This window comes from Palaemon carinicauda, chromosome 1, assembly GCF_036898095.1.
Source record: "Palaemon carinicauda isolate YSFRI2023 chromosome 1, ASM3689809v2, whole genome shotgun sequence".
Classification (NCBI taxonomy): domain Eukaryota; kingdom Metazoa; phylum Arthropoda; class Malacostraca; order Decapoda; family Palaemonidae; genus Palaemon; species Palaemon carinicauda.
In genome coordinates this window covers 200513336-200540686 of record NC_090725.1, presented here as the reverse complement: position 1 = coordinate 200540686, position 27351 = coordinate 200513336, and the positions used below count along the sequence as shown (strand labels likewise).

At 42.6% G+C, this 27351-nt stretch overlaps 1 protein-coding gene across 1 annotated transcript in view; it reads left to right on the top strand.

Moving 5' to 3' along the window:
- Ziz (dedicator of cytokinesis protein Ziz) overlaps nt 1-27351 on the top strand; it is a 573699-nt gene that overhangs the window by 405482 nt on the left and 140866 nt on the right. The window lies entirely within an intron of this gene.

The following is a 27351-nucleotide window of genomic DNA, read 5'->3' as shown; positions in this document are numbered from 1 at the left end:
CTATATATTCAAAGCTTGTTACACTAATTCTTTTCAACATTTTGAGGTTTGAGTAACTTTTATGAATAAAGAGTCCGACACCCTCACCAGACCTACCATTATTTCAATGATCTTTGTCTTGTCCAAGTTATTTAACCAAGTTTCAGATAATGCTAGCATATCCAAATATTTCTCGTTTATCAATTCTCGAATTTGAATAGTCTTATTACCTACAGATTGTCTATTTACATAGCCACAGTTCATGACATCCTTAGTAACCATGAACACTATTTTCCGCTAGTCTTTTGAATTCAAAGTCATAAGCTTTGCAGTCTCTAGAATTTAGTGTGTGGTCACTTGGTTTGTTTAACTTTGTGCAGTTTCTACACTTTGACACTTGCGAATTACACTCCTTGGTGGAATGTTTTCCTGAACATTTCCCGCAGAATTTATCATCCATTCTTAGACTTGCAATCTTTTTCAATATGTCGATACCTCTGACAGTGGTAGCAGGTGATCAGGTGGTACCTATGTCAAGTGTTATAGATCTTTAGTGAACTGCAGTATTCTGGTAAAGCCTACTGGTCTAGATACTTCTAGCAGTCTGAAAATCAAGGATTTGATAAGGCCTTTTATTATAAAGAACCCTCTTAAATCCAAACAAATTTCTTGAAAGTTAGGTGGAGTTTTGACATTTTTTTTTAATCTACGCAATGATTACATTGAATCAGTTAATTTAGAAGAATCTTCCTTAAAATAAATTTTTCTTTTGGCATTTATCTCAGCAGAAACTGTCAATAAATTACAAACCATATCTAGTCGTGTAGGCTTCACTTAAGTGCAGTATTTTCCCTTTCTAATTCCAGAGCTGAAAATTATTTTATAGATAAGGGTCTGTCCTGGCATTTTCTCTACCTGATTTGGGACATTTTCTAATGGGAGAGCCCCATAAGGTTATCTTGATTTTAGTTAAAGTCTTGGAGGCTTATATTAAAAGAACCAAGCCCTTGTGTAGCAATCTCAAAAATATTTTGACTGAAATTGATTAATGGGTAATTCTCTGCTTGCTAATTACCATCAACTGCTAAATTGCCTCATTACATTACAGAGGCCATGTACTTTTGGGAAGACAGGAAAATGGAATTTTTTTTTATTGTAAACATAGATAAAACAAAAAAAGGATTATTAAAATTCTTTTTATTTTATGTAATTCAAGTATCAAAGCACATCTTAAAATGACATTAGTGGAGTTCTGGCTTCTTAAGACTTACCAAAAAATTTCTCTCCTGATAAAGTTATTTGTGTAGCTCAATGGAGAGGTAATTCTGTGCTTTCATACTTTTACTTGAAAGTCATAATGGCAGGGCATGTTTTAAGTAAGGATAATAGAAGCTCAGTATTACTCTAAGTTAAAGTCTGTTGAGTTCTCGGAAGAATAAAAGTACCCAATTGTTACCAGGTAGTACCCCTACATCTTGGTTTAGTCTAGTTATTTTAACTAACCTTTTTTCGTTGCTTCTGTTGGTTCCTCATTTGGAACCTGGTCCTGATAGACTATTATATGTGGATCATATGATTCTTCTCATGCCATACCTTTCATGAGAAGCTTGAGGTCTTTGATTAACTTCAACCCTTCATAGATTTTTAGGATATCTCGTGTTTAATCACACTATCTCTCTCCTTTTTAATATTGGATTCCATATATAAAATTATATTCATAGAAATTAAGAAATTTTTTATAATAACATTAATCGAAATTATTTCTATACTTACCTGAGTAATCATAGAAATCCAACCATGCTCCTAACTTATGATTATTTATTAAAAAAAAAAAAAAAAAGTAATGCAGAGGGGTTATAGTGGTACCTCTTACCAGTTATCCACAGGTATCAAGATAGTAGTAGTATTAATGGAATAAATTGTGGAAAATAAATTTGCAATTTCAGTTCTTGTTACCAAAACTTTGCTTAGATTTTTATTTACAGTATATTGTAAACTTCTTTACATGGTTGAAAATTTCTATGATTATATTATATTTATTTTCTAATTAAAAAACTTTAGGATATATATATATATATGTGTTGACCAGGCTGACATGAGTCTTTTTATACTTTATATGTGACATATCTGTTTTTGACTCAGTTAATAGTTTATATAAGACATATCTGTTTTAACTCTGTTACTGTTTTTAGAATGATATATTGTTAATTTATTCTCATCCTTTATTTATTTCCTTATTTCCTTTCCTCACTGGGCTATTTTTCCTTGTTGGAGCCCTTGGGCTTATAGCATCTTGCTTTTCCAACTAGGGTTATAGCTTGGCTGGTAATAATAATAATAATATATATATATATATATATATATATATATATATATATATATATATATATATATGCGTGTGTGTGTGTGTATGCATGTATATATGTATGCATATATATATATATATATATATATATATATATATATATATATATATATATATATATATATATATAATATATATATATATATATATATATAATATATATATATATATATATATGTATACATATATATATATATATATATATATATATATATATATATATATATATATATATATATATATATATATATATATATATATATATATATATATATATATATATATATATATATATATATATATATATATATATATATATATATATACATATATATATATATATATATATATATATATATATATATATATATATATATATATATAAAACACATTGCATTATAATATAAATGGAAAACAAAATTGAAAGCAAAAGCTTAAAAATGTAAAGCAAAAGCTTTATTAATCAACATTAATGTTTGGTCTAAAAAATAGATTTATAAAACACATGTCAATATAATATAAATGAAGAAAATAAGAATTTAAAAAAAATGTTTAGAATGAGTTGAGATTATAAGCAATAGATCGAAGAAACTTTATTTTGTCGTCTTTGTCATATAGCTCAACAGTCTTCTTTATTCTATCATTAACATTTTTGTATTTCTTTTTTAGTTTTGACTCCCATCTCCTCGTTCAAAATGCAATGTTCTTGTTTTGACTAAAATTTCCTCCTTCAAAAATGAGATGCATTTCCATATATTTTGATGACATTGGGTGACATTTTTGGAAAAAGCATTGTTGAACTCTTCAATGCTGTTGTTGGTCTGTGGCCTGCAACGCTCCACTCTGGAATGAACATTCCACATAGTAATTGGGAACAACGGCAATGACCTCCTATTGTTACCCCTTCCTCTCATAACACCAATGTATGTTAATTGAAAATAAGACAGAAATTCTTCCGGAATATTTTCATCTGCTGATAGCTCTTCAAAGGCCATAACCACATTATGACATGGGAGGAAAGCTGGAGCAGAAAAGCAACGTACCTTCAAATTAAAGCTGCTTTCATTGTGGTATTGAGTTTTGTAACCAAGGGCAACAATTTTTCTGTAGAGACCCTGGCTGAAGTGGAAGAAACAACCATTGTGGTGGGTGTGGGAAAAAACACTATCTAGTACATTTATTGCAGCCTTTTCAAAATTGCTCATTATCAAATGTGGGTCTTATTGTGTTAAATTTTTGATTATCGGGAACAGGTGTTCATAGGCTATTTCACGTTTGTTAGTAAGAAGTGCAAAAGCACATGGGAAGCTTGAATTTTCAACCTGCACATGAATTGTTAATAGCTGATAAAACACATCTTAAATCCCGAATGCCATCATCTGTGATAAATAACAATACTATATTTTCATCATTAGATCCAGAATCATATTGAAGGAATCTCTCTCTGGAATCAAGATTTTGGAATTCAGGTGGAATTACGAATCCAGTCCTTTCAGATAGGAGTGGTGGGGTACACAATGTTTGTTGCTTCCAATGTTGGACATTTCTACTTAAATGTTGCACATTCCTAAGCTCAGCACAACCACAATCATCTAAAGAAGTTAAGCAATTTGCAATCAATGTACGAGTAGGGTGATTTGAATTCACAACTTCCTCTTTCAGTTCGTGGATAGCCACTTTAGCATTGACTTTGCTCTTGGTGGAATGCTGAACGTGTTCATTAATCCGTTTTCCAATTTCGTAGTTATGCTCCTTTGATTTAGTGTGTATCCAAGCTGTACACGATTTCTGGTTTCTTTCAATACATTCCCAGTAAACTTTTGTTCCTTGCTTGTTCTTTTGATATATGAATTCCATTTCATCAACTAGAATATCCTTATCCTGTTCACTTTTTCCAACAGCAGCCATTATGGGCACAGAGAATCACAAAACCAATATAGATCTTTTGTACCACTTCACAGCTAATCTTATTTAAGTAACTCAAGTAAATTCATATCCAAATAGATTGAACACGTAAATATAAAATACTAAGTTTAGGCTCGAACAAGCATTTATGAAATGAAAAGTGGTATTCTTGTAATAAATGATCAGTAACAAAAAGGAAATGGTCTAAAAGAACTATCGTGTTAATTAATGGTAGTTTAAGCCCAATAATCATTTAAAAATTTCTCGCTAGACAATGCAAATGTTATGGCTGGCAATTATCCAACTGGCAATTTTCCCCACTGGTTATTTTCCAAATGAAAATTTTCCGACTGGCAATTTTCCTAGATCCTATATATACAGTATATATAATGGAAAAATCTATTTTTGGGTGAGATAGCCATGTCGTCCTGATGGAAGTTCCTTTAAAGTAGCTTCCTAGGGTATGTTTGACTACGGTGATATTCCCAGAGAATTTACCGTCAGGTATCCAGAATTCTAACTCCTGGAGCGAATATCCCTAAATAAACTTAACTTGGGATATCGCATAATATCAGAGGACGTATTCTTGACACGCCATATAGCTATCTTCACCCCCGAATAGAATTAACACTTCGAGGGGTTACAGTGGCAAGAAAACGAAAAACGAAAATGAAAGGAGAGCCGTTAATAAGGTACCTCTCCTATCCCGCTTCGAGTGTGTACACAATGCCGCCGACGGCGCCATCTTCATTCCTTGTAGCGATACACGAGGTGCTACAGATACTGCATTATAGGGAGGGGTCCTATAGCCCTTTTTATAAAAAGGAAGGGCGGGTCCATCAGGACGTCATGGCTATCTCACCCAAAAATAGATTTTTCGCTTCGCTCAAAATCCGTTTTTTGGGCTCAGGCCATGTCGTCCTGATGGAAGTATACCAGAGCATTACTCTATCTGTGGATTCTCAAATCGTGCCATACTCTCAAGAAAGTATTTCCTGATCAGCATAGACCTAGAGACCTATGATGTTACCGTCATACATCATTTCATCTAAGCATAAACCATGTTAGTGCTTCTTGCCCCTTACAGGGAAGAGTCATACTAGACTCTGGAAAAAGTTTCGAGGAGTACATATACCTATGGATGACTAACAGACAAGCCAGTATAGCGGTCTCACCCTATATGTTATAGAGCAAAGTTTGTATAAGAACCACCAATGTCAATATGAAATACCGACAAGTCCCCCGGTGTGCCCGTTCTTATCACTGGATTGGACAAAGGTTTATATCCGTGTAGGAATAAATTTTGCATATCCACCACCATCCCTATAGGGTATGAAGTCTTTCCTTCTTAGGGAAAGCATAAACCAATGAATGTTTGCTTGTAGCAAGGAACAATCTTTTAGGACTATTCATGTTAAAATTATCCATAGTTTTAAAAGTAATGCTAAACCATTTTCTAGTAAAATGACATAGGCGAATAAGACACAAGGTTCACAAAGAACTAGTTTATTGACAATCAATAGAAATATATAGGTTAATCGACAATTATAAAATTATAAGATGTGGATGAACAAATAAATAAGCATAAGGATCACAGTAAACAGAAAATATTGTTTCATCTGAAAAGGAAAACATATTTGCGGCACTTTTAATATCGAATTATTAATATTATTATTATAGTCTGTCTTACTACTCAATCACACTAGCGTCAGAAACGCTTGGCACACGTGTCTGCACTTATGCTTGGTTCACCTTTGTTTATGGAACAGGTGATAAGGACACCTTAGTGGCCTAACGCTTAGTCTGTAGAAACAGACCGTGACTACACACCCACCCTTGAATTAATCGTCCCAATTAATTTCACTGTTCCTCGCAGAATTAAACAGCAGGTTTAACGACACTACCTACTGCTACCACAGACCTCTTCAGTTGCTCCACTTGCTTCGCATAGTGTCTAAAGAATACTCCGGATGACTTCCGGCCAGTGTATGAGCGAAGGTGTTCGAAATCCATATTATTAAAGAAATTTATGGAAGAGGCAACTTTTCTCGGATCATGACCTGCGGGTGTACTATCTGGATCCGCTCTGCGAATAAGATAGGTGATTTTCGCCCTTAGTTGCTTCAGAGATAAATTTGAGCTTGATGTTTCTCCCCTAAACAGCTGACCTCCCCTAAAGTCTGAAGTTCTACGAAGATAGACCTTTAGGCACTCCACAGGACATAGAGATGCATCTTCTTTCAGAGGGCAGATTCTCCAGGGACCCCACCTATTGGTGGGTAGCTCATTCTTGGCAAGAAACATTGGGTCTGGAAAAAGGTTCAGTTCTCGCCCATCTAAGAACTGAACATGACCTTCCACTCTCGAGAGGGCTACTATTTCACTAACTCTAGCCCCCGAAGCGAGTGCAAACAGAAATATAACTTTTTGGGTCAAATCCATTAAAGCACACTCCTCATTATTTTTCATTGAAGCAAAATGAAGAACCTTATCCAAAGATCATGAAATGGGTTTCGGAGGTGCTGATGGTCTGAGCCTAGCACAGGCCTTCGGAATTTTGTTAAAAATGTCATTAAAGAGGTCGACCTGAAAGGCATATAGAATAGGTCTTGTCAAGGCAGACTTACACGTTGATATTGTGTTGGCTGTTAAACTTTGACCATGGAGGTGGATGAAGAATGATAAGCAGAAGTCTGTCGAGATCTTTTGTGGATTCTTCGCCTTGACAAAGGACACCCACTTCCTCCATGATGACTCATATTGTCTTCTGGTAGATTTGGACTTATATTCCTCTAAAAAGTCTATACTGTCTCTTGATATCCCGAATCTTTTTCTCACCACTAGGGAGAGAAAATCATGAGCTGCAGGTTCCGGGTTTTCTGTGATGAAGCAAAGACAGTCGACTTCTGAACTCGCTGAGTCAAAACTGGATCCGGTAGCGGTAGAAACTTCAGCTGTAGTTCTAATGCCAGAGGGAACCAAACGCTGTTCGGCCACTTGTGAGCCACTATTGCCGCTTTCCGCTTGAAAGATCTCAGTTTGTTGAGGACCCTCAGTAGAAGATTGTGCGGAGGGGACAGGTAAATCCTGGACCATCTGTTCCAGTCGAGGGACATAGCGTCCACTGCTTCCGTTAAGGGATCCTCGTACGGGGACACGTAAAGATGTAACTTCTTGTTGTCCTTTGTCGCAAAGAGGTCTATATGCAGTTCTGGGACTTGACTCGAGATGAAAGAGAATGATCCTGCGTCCAGGGACCATTCTGACTCTATCGGCGTGAGCCTGGATAGAGCGTCCGCCGTCACATTGCGGACTCCTTGAAGGTGAACTGCTGACAAGTGCCATCTCTTCTTTTCCGCTAGCCGGAAGATGGCCAACATCACTTGGTTGATTTGAGGTGACCTCGATCCTTGTCGATTCAGGCATCTCACTATCACCTCGCTGTCTAGTACCAATCTTACGTGGATCGAGTGGTAAGGAGCAACTTTCTTCAATGTAAGAAGTACTGCCATGGCTTCCAGAAAGTTTGTATGAAACTTTTTGAATAGGTTGGACCAAGTTCCTTGGACTTTCTTCCGGTGAGAATTACCTCCCCATCCTTCCTTCGAAGCGTCTGTATGAATAGTCATTGAGGGGGGGGAGGTGGCTGAAGAAGTACCGATTTCTTCAGTTGCTTGGCTTTGGACCACGGCTTAGGAAGCATTCGCAGACGAGTTGGTATTGGTCTTATCAGATCTCTTCGCGCGTTTGATGCATATTTTCTCCAAACTCCGGTTGCATCCTTTAGCTGTGCTCTTAGCACAGGGTCTGTTACTGAGGCAAACTGAAGAGAGCCCAGCACTCTCTCCTGTTCGCGTCTTGATATCCTTTTGGATTCTAGTAGTCTCATCCTCTTCTTTACAGGGATGGAAAGTTGGTGTGACAGTAAGTCCCAGTAGATTCCCAACCACTGAAACTTTCGAGATGGAGAAAGTCTGAAGGCATAGAGTCTTCGTTGTAGCTTGAACCCTAGGTAGGAGGAGAGGTGACGACTGATTGGAATATGCCAATAAGCGTCTGACAAGTCTATAGAGACGGTGAATGCCCGTTTGGGTAGTAAGGTCCTTATGTGTTGAAGTGTCAACATCCTGAACTTGTAGTTTACTATGAACTTGTTGAGTGGCGACAAGTCCAGAATGACTCTGAGTTTTTCTGAGTCCTTCTTTGGAACACAAAACAGCCTTCCTTGGAACTTGATGGACTTTACCCTTCAAATTACTCTTTTCTCCAAGAGTTCTCGAATATATTCTTCCAGAACGGGTGTAGAGTGTTGGAAGAATTGTGGGAACGGAGGTGGAGTGCTGTACCAGCTCCAACCCAGTCCATTCTTGATTAGGCTGTGAGCCCAGGGATCGAAGGTCCAGCGATCCCGAAAAAGATGGCGTCTCCCTCCTACCGGAAGCGTTTCACTTCTGCTGTTGTTGACCTGAGGCCTTGCCTCCTTGACCGCGTCCTGCCCTGAACCCCCTTCCTCTTGAAGGGCGTCTAGATGAACCTCTGGGTGTTCCTCTAGCTCTTGGGCGAAAGGTAGTTGTCTGCCTTTCGAATGCTGGGTTAAATGCCGGTGACTGAGTTGTCACGGCTTGAGGTACCAACTGGTACATGGTTGGGGTTTGTGCCACCATCTGAGGCACTGCGGTCATGGGAAGTTGTTGCTGCTGCTGCCTATAAGGTTTGGCTGGCCGAGAGGATAGCCTAGGTTTCTTAGTCTTCCTTTTAGGTTGGGGACCCTCATCGGGGGAAGACTTTCTTTTAAGAGTTAGGCCTCACTTCTGGAGAAGGTTTCTATTCTCTGTGGCGGCCTTATCCACTACCTCTTTGACCACTTTGTTAGGGAAGAGGTCTTTACCCCATATGCAAGAGGAGATCAGTTTCCTCGGTTCGTGCCTCACTGCAGCCGAGGCAAACACGAACTCTCTACAAGCTCTCCTAGCTTTGATGAAACTGTAGAGGTCCTTTGTTACTGTGGCCAGATGGGTTTTGGTCACTACCATAAACATATCTTGGACTTTGGGGTCACTTGCCATCGTTTCCAGAGTCATTTGTAATGACATCGATGCAGCAAGTCTCTTTTGTCTCTTGCTCCCTGCGCAAGAGAAAATCTGACAGGTTTGGAAGGTCTTCACCGAACTGACGTCCGGCAATATCGGCCTCCAACTTCCCGACTGAGAAGGTAAGATGGATGTCCTTCCAGTCTTTCTGGTCCATGAGTAAGGTCAGGGACAGAGGCTTACATTCCTCCAAGGAGGGACATGGTTTCCCTGCCTCAACCGCCTTCAAGGCAGCCTTAAATCCCTTTTCCATGAAGGGAAAGGCTCTGGTAGGAGAAGCCACAAAGGAAGGATGCTTCTTACTCAAAGCAGGTACCTTTGAGTTTGTGAAGCCCCTCTCTTTCATTGAGCTCGTTAGTAAAGCCTGTGCTTTATTATGGTAAAAAACTATGACCTCCTTCGGCTCCGTCTCTTCCTTTGAGGCTGACTTCTTCTTAAGATGGACATAGCAGTCCGGGTAAGACTCCTTTTGGGCCAAAATTCCACTTCTTCAAAGGGAATTGAACCCAACTTCTCCGATATGACAATCTTCCCAGTTGTCATAGGCATGTGCTCGTCATACCTCCGAGGATTAGCATCCGAGCACAAAGTAAGATCCTTCACGTTGAGCTTCTTCTGGGGCCCACGTGATGCTGCAAGTCTCCGTATCTCCAACTTCATTGCAGCTTCCTTTTCATCATTCTTCTTCTGCATCTGTTGAATCATTTCAACGATGGAAGAGAGAGTCCTTCCCAGATCATCTGGGATAGCAGACGATATTGAGGGAACAGGTTCAGGGGCCTGAACCAATGTAACCGACCCCTCGTCGATTCCTTCCTCCTCAGTATCCGGAGCCTGGGTCAGCTCCTCTTCTTGGCCTTCTGCCAGAAGGTCCTTTTCAGTGTACTCAGACACCTCAGACATCCTATCGTCCAGTTGGATGTCCTGTAGGGCGTCCGAGACTTTAGAATCAACCGGAATCTGAACTAATGGTATGTCCGCCGCATGAGGCTGAGGAATCACTGCATCCGCCGATGCCTTAGGAAAAAGGTAAGCCCTCATCTTTTCGCTTGGTAGATAGGGGCCAGAAGTATTCTTCTAGAAGCCCCTCACCCAGGTTCGAAGCTTTTCCCTAGCTGCGTCCCTTGACTCCGTCGACTTAGGGGCGTCAAATGCCTCAGTAATCAGGTTAGTGCAAATAGTACATACCTGAGGGTCCCAATACCGGAGATCACCTTAGGAGACTGCGCATGCTGCGTGCCTCCTGCACAACTCATGTCCACAGAAGTTTTTGCTGTGGACGTTGCAGAACATGCTCCCGCACTTCGGATGGTCCTCCTGTAAAGAGAAGAAATTCCATGAGTATCAAGTGAAAAACATATCACTGGATAACTAATGTTAATATATATATAGCTTAAAATAACTAAGCTAGAAAGGAAAGAAGGAAAGACACACACTTGTATTTCCTGCCCAGCCAATTACTGTAACCTTCCAGATAATAAAATTTAGGTTAAATCTTATTCTAGAATAACCTTTAAGATATTTCCCAGAGGAAAATGTAGGTGTAGCTCACACCATTATAAAGAATTTTAATATACTGGATAATTAATAAGGAAAGAACTCACTTTCTTCATCTGTACAGTCTCAACAAAAGGCTGTACAAGACAACACAAGTATGTTGGAAGAACTTAGTGTTACAATATATTCTATACTATAGTTTTCTCTATGCAGTATATACTATACTGTAAAAATACTGGCTACTGTATACAATATAAAAACCTGCCGGCCAGCACGTACCTTAATATACTTCCAAGGTATACTGTACTACCTTTAGACTACTGGGCGGTAGATCGCTGGTTCAGTTGTGTGCCGGCCGGCACCTATAAACACTAGCACCGGCTGCCGGCCGCTAATCGTAGCAGCCAGCAGATCTTATGGTGTGCTTCTGTTGCCAGCCGGCAGTAAAAAGAACCAGAGAACTTCCACCTGCCCGGCTGTCGGCCACTTAAGCCGGTAGCCGGGCTAGGGGTACATACACTGAAAGAAAAAAAGAATGGATGTAAGGATATAAGACGGCACTGCCTTACAGCCCTCAATCCAGAAAGAGTGAACATAAGGGGAGAATGTAAAATTCAGGCTTCCTTCTATCCATTGCCTGCCGGGCTCTACTGACAGACATGGATGTAAGACCAAGGTAGGTCTGGGGTACACTCTACAGAAGAGATCGTGCCGTCAAAGGACTGAGCCAGTTCCACATCTTTACCTACTCTAGGTACAAATGTAGAACGACGGCCAAGAGTTGTAATAGCTAGGCCATTACTAAGGATAAGGGGGAAAGGGAGAAGAGGGTCCTGCAAACTCTGCTGTAGTATGAGATCATCCCACGGCCAAGAAAGCTCATCCTAGCCTAGGGATTATCTATGGGAGGGAGGTCAGCAATACTTGCCACCTCCCACAATACTAAAACAAAGTTTGATGTTGTTATTCACAAGGAAATGAAGAATCTTATCCTTCAATAAGAGAACAACAACACTGGACTAGTCTGCTAGATCACTAGAAGAAGGAATCATCTCGTACAGAAACCTTCAGATGTGGTCTAGGGAGGCTAAGCCTCCTATGTCTGCTCCTAACCTAGCAAAGGAATCTCATTCTCTATGCTAGAAAGAAACAGACCCCAGACTAATTACTCTGATGTTCTGCCCACACCTGAAGCCAGATTCACCCTAATATAGTTATACAGTGAGCCCTCGCTACTTCGCGGTTCGACCATCGCGGATTCACCACTTCTCGGATTTTTTTCATAACCCATATATATAAACATATCGCGTATTTTCCGGAAATTTCGAAAATACCGCTATATATGAAGACCCCAAATACGATATTTCGTTACCTGTAATTCCATTAATACTGTAATTAGTAATATCTGCTCTTACTGATTGTTCATTGCATTACATATGACATATAATTCAGTCCAGAAAGAAATAAAACACGAAAAGAGAATGTGATCATACAATAATTCAGTACTGTATACAGTACGTAGTAAAATTAAATCGAACATGAAACTCAAATCAGATGCAGTCATACCATATTAGAATGGTGTAAGGCTGCTGATGGCTACTACTGTACTACAAATGTAATGGATGTGCTTCTTTTCCATGAATCTTTTGTATGTATACGTACGTAGTACTGCGTCCAATAATATTCTTTGTTGCAAAAATCACATCTCGAATAAGCGTACGAGAGAGAGAGAGAGAGAGAGAGAGAGAGAGAGAGAGAGAGAGAGAGAGAGTGAGATTGACACACATAGAATGAGAAATGAAACAAAAACAGTGTTGAGAGAGAGAGAGAGAGAGAGAGAGAGAGAGAGAGAGAGAGAGAGAGATATCCAATAAAACACACAATAGGACAAGAAACAAAAACAGTGATGAGAGAGAGAGAGAGAGAGAGAGAGAGAGAGAGAGAGAGAGAGAGAGAAAGAGACATATCCTACAACAAAACAAGCGTAAAATAGCGTACGTAAAGCTGTACTGTATACAGTACGTAGGGTACCTTGTACTTTGAATTGGTAACTACTACGTAGCATATAAGATGGATTGTGATTGGTTCAAGCGCTGATAGATGACGAATCAGAACCCAAGTTTTGTAATCTAGCCTGTGATTGGAGTTTTGACCGCTTCTCCAACCTCCAGCATCTTTTCGCGGCCACTTTGTCTGCCGCTGTATCGCTTTGTAGATGTTGCTACGTTATTGTGAACTTTAATCTGTGCTGTGCGTGACTGTTTTAAGTTGAACTTTTTGTTGAACTTTCTGTTAAACCCTACTGTACAATGGCTCTCAAGCGTTCTGCTTCTACTAAGGCTGGTAGTGAGCCTAAACACCACCGAAAGATGATGACGATTGCTGAGAAGGTGACGCTTCTCGATATGTTAAAAGAAGGCAGAAGTTACGCGACCGCAGCCCGCCATTTTGGAGTGAACGAATCCACCGTTCGCTACATCAAGAAGGACGAGGCGAACATTAGAAATACGGCTGCCATCACCTTTAGCAGATCAGCGAAGCGAGTCGTTACCACGCGTAATAAAATGATCGTACGCATGGAAGGTGCTTTAGCAGTGTGGATTGCCGACTGCCGGAAGAAGAACCTAGCCTTGGATACGAACACCATCCGAACCAAGGCTTTGAGCTTGTATGAGAATTTTGCAGCAAAGGAACCTCAAGACGACGATGGCGACCATGCTGAAGAAGATGATGTAGATGAACCTCAACCAGGGACATCCACTGATTCCCAGCCTCAGAAACAACGTTTTTCTGCCAGCAAAGGATGGTTCGCGAAGTTTCAGAAACGCTTCGGCCTGAAAAGCGTTTCCCTGCATGGCGAGGCTGCTTCCGCTGACACTGCCGCTGCTGAAACTTACGCGAACGAGACTTTCAAGATTATTATCGCTGAAGGTGGATACAAGCCGGAACAAGTGTTTAATATGGATGAGACCGGCTTGTTTTGGAAGAGAATGCCGTCGCGAACTTTCCTGTTCAAAGAAGAAGCCAAAGCCTCTGGCTTTAAAGCGTTCAAAGATCGCGTAACCCTGTGTGTGGCAATGCTGCTGGATTTTTGCTAAAGCCGGGGCTTATTTACAAGTCGAAAAATCCTCGCGCTTTGAAAAATAGAAATAAGAATCTCCTTCCCGTGTACTGGATGCATAATCAAAAAGCATGGATTACAAAGATGCTGACCTCCAACTGGTTCCACCAGTGTTTTATCCCGCAAGTCAACAAATATCTCTTAGAGAACGGCTTGCCATTCAAGATCCTTCTCCTTATGGATAACGCTGGTGGACACGCAACTGACCTGTCGCATGAGGGCATTCAGGTTGAGTTCCTGCCACCCAACACCACGTCATTAATTCAACCGATGGACCAGGGGGTTATCAGGGCGTTCAAGGCCCTCTACACGAAGAATACCTTGGCGGACCTCGTTGCGTGTGTGGATGCTGCCCAAGAAGATGAAGATGAAAATTTCAATTTGAAGGCGTACTGGCGGAAGTACACAATAGCCACGTGCCTGCAGAACATTCAGAAGGCACTGCAAGAAATGAAACCTGCAACCATTAATGCAAGCTGGAAGAAGTTGTGGCCCCAGATTGTTTACGACGACGAGGGATTTACACCGTCTGAAATTCAACACTCTACAATACGCAAATCTGTGCAGTTGGCTGCGATAATTGGAGGTGACGGGTTTGGCGACATGACGACTGAAGACGTCGACGAGTTGTTGGACTGCCATTCCCAGCCGCTAACTGACGCAGACCTAGAAGACCTGACGAAATCGGCCAGTGAAGAAGAGAGTGAAACGCAGGAAGAGACCCAAGAAAATGTCGAAGAAACGGGCTTAACATTAGAACGGCTTGCCAAGTTCTGCAACCATGCGAAGGAGTTGAAAGAAATGTCGCAAGAGTGGGACGAGGATATGGTTCGGTCTATGCAATTCTGCAACAAGATCGATGACGACATGACTCCCTACAGGATACTCTTCGAGCGAAAAAAGAAGCAGCAGCAGCAACTTCCGATCACAATGTTCTTCCAGCCTCGCAAAAAAAGAGCCAGTTCCTCCTGCTAGTACGCCTTCGGAAGAAATTGAAGAAGTGTCCCAGGAAGAAGTTGAAGAGGTGTCCCAGGAAAAGACACCTCCGTCTGAAGAGACGTAAAATACTATCATTGGCTGCACAGTAGAAGACATCAGCTTCATCATCATCATTTCTACTGTGCAGCAAATTCATCGCCATCATCATTGAAGTTTTTCTTCAACTTCTTTCGTGGTGAGTACAGTAACAATCTTTATTTTTTACTTTAATATTCTAACATTTTAATATTTGTGCCTGTTTTAGTTTAGTGTGCATTAAGTTAAAGGGAAGGTTTTAAAAGTCTGAATATACATGTTATAACCTATCATATCTTTTTGTTTAAAATTTACATTTACTGTACGTACATAAAACAACTCTCTCTCTCTCTCTCTCTCTCTCTCTCTCTCTCTCTCTCTCTCTCTCTCTCTCTCTCTCGTAAATTGTTTTCCTGCTTTGCTACGTATGTACTGTATGATTTTATATAGATACGGTAAATAATATTTGTAATAACACATTTTCTAAAAGCTTTTACTGTAATATGATTATTTATCACTTTCATCATGCGCGTTAAATGCCTTCGTTTGTTTACTGAGCGTGGTTGTTTACTGAGCGTACTTTATGACGCCGCGTTTCAGGCGGCGTCATAAAGAAGAACATTTAATTTGGAAGTCCTAAGAAAAATTAAGTAAAACATTGGTAAATAACAAAATCAACATACTGTACTGAATAATCAATATAATCGATGCAAAAACTAACCTATACACAGATATGTAAATGCGTTTGTTTCTTCATTATGATCAGAGATAAACGTAAACAAAACATTGGTTGTCATTTTTTATCGGGCTTTTTGGCGTGTTTAGGAAACGCATGATATAAAATCGCCTTTAATATTTGTGCCTGTTTTAGTTTAGGGTACTGTAGTACATGCATTAAGTGTTCTGTACATTAAAGGGTAGTTTGTTAACAGTACTACGTACAAGGGAAGGTTTTAAAAGTCTGAATATACATGTTAAATAAATACATAAATATGGTGTCACTACTTCGCGGATTTTCACCTATCGCGGTCGGGTCTGGAGCCTATCTACCGCGATAAACGAGGGCTCACTGTATCTGAATGTTTATTCAGATAAAACCATTAGGGTTAAGCCTTAGGCTTAATACAGAGGGAAAAGGGATTGAACTTAATCTCCAGAGGAGAAAAGAGCAACCGGGGAAGTGTGCGAAAGTATACTAAAGCCCCATAGGCTACTAGCCAAGGCGCGGAGAGAATCGATTACCTAAATCACCAAAACTCTCTCGTATACAATCTTGGAAGAAAATATCAACAATATATTATATGTATAAAACTGCCTATAGCTTTAATAAATTTTAAAACACTCGGAAATTTGTATATCATACATGAAAGTACTAGGGCGAAACGCCTAGGCTACGAAGCCTAGCGTAGGCTAGGATCGGTTACCTCAATCGCCAAAACTGAAATACTAACGGCATCATATAAAGAATTCCTATTGTAAAGCTAAAGAGCTAGAATTATTAAAGCATAAGGACCGGGAACGTCGCTCTGGCTAACTAAATGACTCATGCATGGCGAGCGACAGCGTCCAGGACGCCTCCGGTAGGCAACAGCTCTTGTAAACATTAATATCGCTTCCGATTTATCTGAAAACACCAAGAGCTTACATTTATACATAATAAAGATAATACTCAACTTTCTAGAGGCAGAAGAGGCTGGAGAAAGCATCATAACGTTGAAAATATTCCAAGATCACGAGAAAACGCAGGGAAAAACACAGAGTTGTTGAGCTACAGAAAAAAGAATGAAGATGGTGCCGTCGGCGGCATTGTGTACACACTCGAAGCGGTATAGGAGAGGTACCTTATTAACGGCTCTCCTTTCATTCTCGTTTTTCGTTTTCTTGCCACTTTCACGACCCCAAGTAAGGGTTAATTCTATTCGGGGTGAAGCTAGCTATGTGGCGTGTCAATAGTACGTCCTCTGATATGCGATATCCCATGTTAATTTTATTTAGGGATATTCGCTCCAGGAGTTAGAATTCTGGATACCTTAAGGTAAATTCTCTGGGAATATCACCGTAGTCAAATATACTCTAGGAAGCTACCCTAAAGGAACTTCCATCAGGACGACATGGCCTGAGCCCAAATATATATATATATATATATATATATATATATATATATATATATATATATATATATATATATATATATATATATATATATATATATATATATATATATATATATATATATATATATATATATATATATATATCAAACTTTTGCTATGATGTTTGCAGAACACTTTGTTCTGGCTGGGAATAGAGCGGTTCTGTAAACAACACCCCCTCCCCTCCTTTGATTCCTCATCCATTCCTAACCCATAGCCTGAGATGAAGTCGTTGCAATTAGTGGGATATACATATATGAGAGATAGAGAGATGGGGATATTGATATTTCTGGTATAAAATTACATTGTACTCTGCTATACAGTATATTTTTGGGCTCAAGCCATGTCGTCCTGATAGAAGGTTCCTTCAGTAGCTTCCTTTGGGTATATATGACTACCATAAATATTCCCAGAGAATTAAACTAAAGGTTTCACAGAATTCTAACTTCTGGTGCGGGTACCCTAAAGGTTTCCCTCTAGGATATCTTATATCAACAGGGACACATGCATTAACACGCCACATGGCTATCTGCACCCCACATAGCGTTTACGCTTCGAGGGGGAAAGGTGGCAAGGTAACTGAGAAGCCGTTCGAAAGTTACTGTTACGGTACTTGCAACGTAAACAAACCGTTCGCCATACTGTGTGACGTCACGTCCGTCCTCATTCCTTGTCTGGTAGTTTCCAACATTGGTTTGTTTTTCCCAGTGATCGCTGATTATCTTGTGCATCCTTCGCCATGTCTCAACCTTCTGCCTCGCCTTCTTCTGGAAAGTTGAGTACCAGGTTCTTGTATTGTTTAAATAACTCTGGCCGTAAAGTAACGATTTTTTACGCTAAAATCTTGTGTTTTGTGGCGGAGCTGTGCCTTGCCCGGAGACGTCATTTTATGACGCCGCTGTTCGCCTCGCATGCTTTATTTAGTTAGCCAGAACAGCCTTCCCGGCCTTATAACTAATTAAATATCATTAGTTATTTAGTCTTCATTGCTAGGAATTAGTTATATTATGCCGATGGTATTCTTCGGCGCTGTTAGTTAGCCGACCCCATACTAGACTTTTAGCCTAGCCTAGGCCGCAGCCTAGTGTTCATGTTTACTTCTGCATGATATAATAAGTGTTCCTAGTGTTAATGTTAATGAAGATATAGGCACTTTTAAACATATACAAGATTCAGTGTTGCACATATCTTTCGCCTTCTAGGGACCATACAAGGGACCGTGCCTGGTCCATCCATGTCACATCCCCTAACCCAACGTTGGGGCCCTTGTATGCTTCCTTATCTCCCCTGTTACCTTCGAGTAACCTCCCTCTGGGTAGCTTTGCTATATCTTAGCCCCCTTACCCGGAATAATTTTCGTGTAGGTTAGGCTAGATCGTTCTTCCCTCTTCCCTACCATAGTATATTGGGGGACCTCGGACAGAACCCCAGAGTACCTATCGTTCATCCCAGTCCACCCTTAGGGAACTCATTTTCCTTTAGGTATCGACTGAGACTGAAGGTGGAAGGGCCCTGCCCTTCCCCCTAGACTGCTCTTGGCTGGGACACGTCCCTACCTCCTGTGGCCTAGCAATATGTCTTCCCAGCCCTCCCTAATCTAGGAGAAGCTCTCCTGGTTTAGGTTAGGCTTTGGGGGATTCTGTTTTATTATAGTTTAGGACAGTACACCAGTGCTGTGCCTACTCTGAGCTAACCTACCCTAGGGTTGGAGAGTGTTTCTCTCCTATCTGGGTAGTATAGCATCTAACAGATTTCCCCACTCCTTGGGAGCTTTAGGGTTGCGACCCCTTCTGCTCCCTCAGACCCCTACCCCCACTCTATCCCTTTGTGTTGGCTTGCCTTCACACCCCTGTCCGCTGTCCTACAATTCCTCCCTTGGGGAGAGTTGTAGGTTAAGCTGTGCTCTCCTGCTTGGCTGGCCGCTCTGCTACACTTCCCCCTCATAGTCGAATTATAGGGTAGTGTTGGTAGCCGGCCTGCAGGCGGAAGATCACCCTCTCCCCCTTTTTGAGTGTCCTCTGATCCTCCCTTGGATTACCATAGGCATCCAGCCGTCTGCCGGCCCCCTGCCGCCGGGTGATAGGCATATCCCCTCCTATCATGAGAGCACTCCTTCCGGAGGGAAGCTGGTCGGGTATCGGACATTACCCTTCCCCACTCCTTCCTTATCTTTCTCTCTTCTATCATGGTGCCGGTCCACTGCCGCCTCCGCCTGCCGGCGATAGCCGCCGGCACCCCATGTGACCTTCCTACTTCATAGGATGTTCCTATTTGAGGATTACCTAAGGCGACAGCCTGCCGGCTGCCGGGGGCCGCCGCCCCTTGCCGCCGCTGCCGCCGACATCTCAGACAACCCTCCATCTTATGTACCCAGCTAGGTTCACCAACGCCGACAGCCTGCCGGCTGCTGGAGGCCACCGCCCTGCCGGCGGTCGCCCTTATAGGTGTCTCCTACCTCTCTGCTGCTCAATGTGTTTAGCCTTAGATGGATTCACCCCGCCGGACCGGCCTCCGGCTTGCCGGCGACGCTCCTGCGGCTTCCATGGACAAGCACCCCTCCCCCCGGCTGCCGGCCCCTTGCCGGCAGTCGACCTAATACAGCCGTATAGCCAAACTGCTCTTTCTTTGGTATTTCATACCTTAAAGACAGTGGCTGGGGTGTACGGTTGTACAGTACAATATATCCAGCATACTCTGTGCTTCTCAGTGCAGTCTCTTGCCGAGACCTACCCAAATATAAGAGGGTTTTATCCTATTTTCCCCCTTCTTTTCTCTAGGTTCTGAACGATTTCAGACCCTCTCCACTCTAGACAATTGTCGGCAGAAAAGGTCACGGTAACTGGCTGGACGGGACTCACAAGTATGTGTCTTCCTACTTCCCTTCTAGCTCACCTATCCTGAGCTCACATAAAAACCAATTCTACAGACTAGTGAATCTTAATTTTAAGAGTAATGTAAGCCATAACTCTGTCTTCCATGTACTCATGATCTCTTTCTTTTACAGGAGGAGAACCTGAAGTGTGAGAGCTCCTTCTGCGGAATTCGCCGCCCGGACTTCTACGGGCATAAGGCGTGCCGGACCCACGCCCCCTGTGCAGCGAAAAAGGGCAACCTTAAATATTGGGATCCACAGTCCTGCTCAACCTGCAAAGGCCTCCTTGATGAGGCATTCGACAACCCTCCGTCCGCGGACGCCAGGGACAATGCTCGAGAGAAACTGCGCAAGTGGGTGCACGGTTTCCAGAAGAACGCCACCGGGCCTTATCTCCCTAACGAGAAGATGAGGGCCTTGCTTTTCCCTAAAGCTCTGTCAGACTCTGTGATCCCCCAGGTTTAGATCCCCTGCATCCAACTTACTGTTGAACCCGACATTTCGGCTACACTCCGAAAGTGTCATCTCGACGAAGTGGAGAAGATGTCGGAAGTCTCCGACAACACTGAGAGGACCCTCATGGGTGAGGATCTGGAGGATGAAGAGGATCAGGTGGAGTTCCCTGATTCGGAGGACGAGGTCGCCCAAACACCTCCAGTAACCACCGTTGTGGTCGAGGAGCCAGTCCCCTCTACCTCCGCCGCCTCGCTACCCGTGCTACCAGCCACTGGAGATGCCATCCAGGTGCTGGTGGCACTGATGGACGAAAGGCTCTAAAAGAATCAAGAGTAGCTCAAACGTCATTTTATGGGATTGAAGCAACCGAAAAAGATTTTGGTTAAGGATCTTCCCCCCTGCTCGGAGTCTAACCCCTGGAGGTACACCGAGCATATGCCAATTACAACTGGCAAAATCTTTATCAATGATCGGCTTGGGTCCATCCTCTTGGAAGAGGTGGAGTTCTTCCCCAGCTTTGAGGCTTACCCGGACTGTTACGTCCGGCTCAGGTCCGAACCGGCCTCCAAGGAAGAGACCGAACCCAAAGAAGTGATCGTGTTCGGTCACTCGAAAGCCCAAGCCATGCTGGCAGAGTGTCTCAAGAGTCGTGGTTTTACCAACTCTAAAATGCCAGCATTGAGCAAGAAGCACCCGTCCTTTCTTGCTCCCCCTACTGCGACCTTTCCCTTTGTTGAAAAGGCTTTCCATGCGGTCATGAAGGCGATGGAGGAAGGAAAGCCCTGCCCTACCTTGGAGTAGTGTAGGCCTCTCTCCCTCGCCCTTCCCCCCGACGACAGATTCTGGAAAGATATCCAGTTCACTTTTATGGTCGGGAAACTGGAACCTGACGAGGCTGGCTGTCAGTTCAATGAGGATCTTCCAAAGCTGAACGACCACCTTCTTCGTTGGGAGCAGGAGACCAAGGAGAGACTAGCCGCCTCTCTGTCTCACCAAATTCAGCTGGAGGTCATGGCCAGGGACCTTAGGGTCCCAGACTTGTATATGGTTCTCGTGAAGACCCACCTAGTGACTGTGATGAAGGACTTGTACAGCTTCATCAAGGCCCAGAGAGCCTGCAGAGAATTCGTGTTTGCCAACACGGCAGTGAAACACGAACCCCGGAAGCTTATCTCCTCCAACATCTGGGGCAAGCATCTCTTCCCAACAGCTCTGGTGAAAGAGATCGTGGACAAAGCCGCCTCTGAGAATCGGAACCTTCTCAACAAATGGGGCATGTCCCGCAAGAGCAAATCCTCTCAGGAAGAAGGCCCTCAACCTAAGAGGAAATCCTCCAAACCACGACCCCAGCAGCGTCAACCCAAACGCCAGTTTCCGGCTCCCGCTACTCCCCAAGTGGTTGCACAACCACAACAGACCTTTCAGTTGGTCCCCCAGCCGGTGGTGTCCCTATCACCGATCTTCACCCCTGCCTATGAACGACCATCCACTACCTTTCGTCCCAGAGGTAGAGGCTCCGGCAGAGATTCCTCTCGCCGCCCCTCCTGGGGCAGAGGAGGAAGGGTAGCTAGCGGCCGAGGTGGCAAACCCTCGGGAACCAGAAGCAATGAATTGCTTCCGGTAGGAGGAAGACTCCGCCACTTTCAGGATCGTTGGACCTTCGATCCTTGGGCACACAGCATCATCAAGAAGGGACTAGGTTGGAGTTGGACGCAACCACGGCCAACTTTCAACCAATTCTTCCAGCCTTCAACCCCCATCTTGGAAGAATATGTCCTGGAACTCTTGAACAAGAAGGTGATCAAGAGGGTAAAGTCCACCAGGTTCCAAGGAAGACTATTTTGTGTTCCAAAGGACTCAGACAAACTCAGAGTCATTCTCCACTTGTCCCCCCTCATCAAGTTCATTGCGAACAACAAATTCAAGATGCTGACCCTTCAACAAATAAGAGCCCTACTGCCTCACAAGGCCTACACGGTCTCAATAGACCTGGCGGATGCCTACTGGCACATCCCAATGAACCACCACGCTTCCTCCTACCTAGGATTCCGGCTCCAACGAAGAAGCTACGCCTTCAGAGCCATGCCCTTCGGGCTCAACGTGGCTCCGAGAATCTTCACCAAGCTAGCAGACACAATCTTCCACCAACTACGCCTTCAGGGCGTCCAAGTGATGGCCTACCTCGACGACTGGCTGGTCTGGTCAACATCGCCAGAAGAATGTTTGAGAGCTTGCAGCAAAGTGACCCAGTTCCTGGAACATCTGGGTTTCAAAATAAACACCAAGAAGTCTCGCCTCGCTCCAGCTCAGAAGTTCCAATGGTATGGAATCCATTGTGATCTTCAGTCACACCGCCTTTCCATCCTACTGAAGAAAAGGAAAGAAATAGCAGTGTCTGTCAGAAGACTTCTCAAATCCAAACGGATCTCAAGACGACAGCAGGAGCAAGTTCTCGGCTCCCTACAGTTCGCCTCAGTGACAAACCCAGTGCTATGAGCACAGCTAAAGGATGCCTCAGGAGTCTGGAGACAAAACGCATCCGTCGCTCGAAGAGATCTCAAGTGACCCCTACCGAACAGGCTTCGCTCCCTTCTAAGCCCGTGGTCAGAGGCAAGGACCTTGAAAAGATCCATCCCTCTCCAACCTCCATACGGAGGCTTCTCTGGAGGGTTGGGGGGTGTCACTCCCATCAACAGCAAGTTCAAGTAACATGGTCTCCCTTATTCAAGACGTTTCACATCAACATCTTGGAGGCCATGGCGGTTCTTCTCACCCTGAAGAAATTATCCCCGCGTCCTTCGATACACATCCGTCTAACTCTGGACAGCTCGGTAGTAGTCAGATGTCTCAACCGTCAGGGCTCGAGATCGCCCCACATAAATCAGGTGCTATTACCCATCTTCCGCCTGGCGGACAGGAAGAAGTGTCACCTATCTGCAGTTCACCTACAAGGATTCCGCAACGTGACGGCGGACGCTCTATATAGGACAAGCCCCATAGAGTCGGAATGGACCCTAGACGCAAGATCATTCTCCTTCATCTCTCGTCAAGTCGCGGAACTACAGATTGACCTCTTCGCGACGAGCGACAACAAGCAACTTCCTCGATATGTGGCCCCTTACGAGGACCCCAAAGCGGAAGCAGTGGACGCCATATCCCTGGACTGGAACAGATGGTCCAAGATTTACCTGTTCCCTCCACCCAACCTTCTGCTGAAAGTCCTCTCCAAACTGAGAACCTTCAAAGGGACAGCAGCCCTAGTGGCTCCCAAGTGGCCCCGGAGCAACTGGTTCCCCCTAGCCCTGGAGCTACAGCCCAAGCTGATCCCCCTGCCGGGCCCAGTTCTCTCCCAACAGGTGCAGAAGTTGACTGTCTTCGCTTCATCAAAGAAAGTCAAGGACCTTCATCTCATGATTTTCTCTCCCTAGCCGTGAAGAAAAGGTTTGGGATCTCGAAGAAAAGTTTGGACTTCCTAGAGGAATACAAAACAAAGTCTACCAGAAGGCAATATGAATCATCCTGGAAGAAGTGGGTATCCTTCGTCAAGGCAAAACACCCTATGGAAATCTCCATAGATTTTTGCATGTCCTTCTTTATTCACCTTCATGGACAAGGCTTAGCAGCCAATACGATTTCCACCTGAAAATCGGCCTTGACTAGACCACTTCTGTACGCCTTCCAAATAGATTTATCCTGCGAAATCTTCAATAAACTCACGGGCGTGTGCTAGACTCCGTCCAGCACCTCCACCGAGACCCATCACCTGGTCCCTGGATAAGGTGCTCCATTTTGCCTCTAACTTGGACAACAAATCTTGCCCTCTGAAAGACTTGACTTAAAAATTGAACTTCCTTTTTGCTCTCGCCTCGGGAGCCCGAGTCAGTGAAATAGTGGCATTATCAAGAGAAGAGGGCCAGATACAGTTCGCCGACACGGGGGAACTTACCCTCTTCCCTGACCCCACGTTTCTCACTAAAAATGAACTTCCCACCAAAAGATGGGGCCCTTGGAGAATCTGCCCCCTGAAGGAAGATGTCTCTCTATGCCCAGTGGAGAGTCTTAAGGTCTATCTTCAAAGAATTTCAGACTTTGGCGGAGGACAACTCTTTAAAGGAGAAACTTCGAGTAGTGACCTGTCACAAAAACAACTAAGAGCAAAAATCGGCTACTTTATTCGCAGAGCGGATCCTGACAGTACACCCGCAGGCCATGATCCTAGGAAAGTCGCCTCTTCCCTGAACTTTTTCCAAGGAATGGTTTTTGAAAGCCTCCGATCCTTCACAGGCTGGAGGTCACCTAGAGTATTCTTCAAACACTATGCGAAGCAGGTGCATGAAGTAAAGAGATTCGTGGTGGCAGCAGGTAGCGTGATGAAACTGGCTGTTTAGTGCTGTGTAGGACAGTGAGTTTTTTCGGGACTTTAACTCAAACGGGTGCCTGTGTTGACGCTAGTGCGATACATAGTGATTTCAAGGGACAGTGACATAGATTCTTACACGTGTGCCACATGTTCTTGGACATGAAGTGTATAATGATTTTAAAAGACTGGTGTTCCTCAGGGAACTTGTGCTTAAAGGCAAAATATTTCCCTTTCAAATTCTGCATCACCGTCTTACTGAAAATCTATGTCTATTATCCAATATTATTATTGTACATAATTTTCCATATTTCCATGCAATTTTCAAATAAAATATTTATTTTATTTACCATATGCGTCTGATTTCGCTCCTATCTTTCATATGAAAATAAATTGCTGTTATTGTTTAATTGATCCTATTTCCAGGGTTTATTATAGTAATATACCTACTACCTAATATACACTCACCTAATGGTATAAAATTTGTTCCTACACAAATATTTACCCTTCTGATCTGTCTTCGAGACCGGCACGATCTCTTCATCCAGGTGAGTCTATCTTCGTCAGGTTACTTCGAGATGTTCCTCTTGTCCAATTAGGACTTCCCTGCCAGGGGGGCGGGAAGCCAGGTAATTGTAATGCCACTGGTAGTGACATTTAACGGAGATGTCACGGTCTCTTCGGTCACCAGACCGCCGGAATGTTAGTCGGAGTAGAAGGTACTTGAAATGGGAAAAAATCCACAATACATTAATTCTCTAGTACACTTCCATCAGAACGACATGGCTTGAGCCCAAAAAACGGATTTTGAGCGAAGCGAAAAATCTATTTTTGGGTGAGATGGCCATGTCGTCCTGATGGACCTGCCCAACTGTTCCAGTTCAGCCTGCCAGGCCCCTCCCTGCTATACTGTATCGCGGAAGCCGGTTGGAAGATGGACTAGGAATGAGGACGGACGTGACGTCACACAGTATGGCGGATGGTTTGTTTACGTTGCGAGTACCGTAACAGTAACGAAGGAAGGGTAACTTTGGAACGGCTCCTCAGTTACCTCGCCACCTTTCCCCCTCGAAGCGTAAACGCTATGTGGGGTGCAGATAGCCATGTGGCGTGTTAATGCATGCGTCCCCTGTTGATACAGTATACGATATCCTAGAGGGAAACCTTTAGGGTACTCGCACCAGAAGTTAGAATTCTGTGAAACCTTTAGTTTAATTCTCTGGGAATATTTATGGTAGTCATATATACCCAAAGGAAGCTACTGAAGGAACCTTCCATCAGGACGACATGGCCATCTCACCCAAAAATAGATTGTTCGCTTCGCTCAAAATCCGTTTTTTACAGGACAGTAAATTTATTGCTTTAGTGAACTTTGCATTTAAAGTACAATTGCAGTATATTTAGGATATATTTACAAGGGATGTAAGCACAGGTATAGTTTCAAGTTTCTGATCACCTGTTATCCACAAAATTTCTTGCTTGTGATAAGGAAGCAACCTGTATTAACTTTTGCAAGCTGTAAGGCTATCAAGTTATATTTTTTAATGTACAGTATAAGCACTTATTTGTTAATTCATTTAGATTTCTCTCCTTACATAATTATGTTTTTGTTTTTATGTGCAAAAGCATTTAGCCTTTGCTGGATTATTTGCTAGATTATTTATTTTCATTGAAGGGTATAAGTTTCATGTTCAGTGAAAAGTTGAAGATGCTGATTTAGATATCGTGTGACTTTTACCTATAAATCAAGTTCCAAGAAATTTTAATGAGATCTTTCTTGGGTTGAAGAACTCTATTTTTTTATATACGTTCTTTTCCTTGAGTGGTTAATTATATTTTGAAATATAGATATTAATTTTCTCCATTTTAGTGAAACATACAGTATACTGTATATAATTACTATCTTTAATTACTATGTTACATTTGTACTTACCTCTGTTTCATTATGGCAGACACTATTGTCTTAAGTAGACCTGCTAGTGCACCTAGCCCCTGTTACATTTTGATATACTTCTGAGAATTAATAAGGTCATCTGAGTAATCCTATAAGTTTAGCAAGTTAATTGAAGTTTTTATCTTCACAGCTCATCTATTGAACCTTAATCCTATGTGATTTAGAATGTGGTCTTTATTTGATTGTTGTATGGTAGACTTTTTCTTTATTTTTGCTGTCTTTAAGAATTTATTTGGGAATAGAGTGCTATTAAAAGAGGTAGATCCCCTCTTCTTTGTATACCATGTGGAAGATCCATCAGTTTACTATAATACAGAGAAGAGAGACCACAAATGTGGTAGCGGATCCGATAAACAAGTGAGTGACAGAGTATGTTAAATATGATGAATAAGAAAGTTCGTGTGGTGTGGGAAATGTTAGGAAAAAGTGGCTATTTTCGTAGGAGTGATTTAGATAAGGTAACAGTACGTTCCTTTTGTCTTCTTCTGACAAAGAGATTACCTAGAGATAGGCTAGAGCTGAGCGATACAGTATAGTGTGAAAAGGTAGAAGTAAGGTAAAAAATCTAGGTGTTTTGGATAGGAAAAA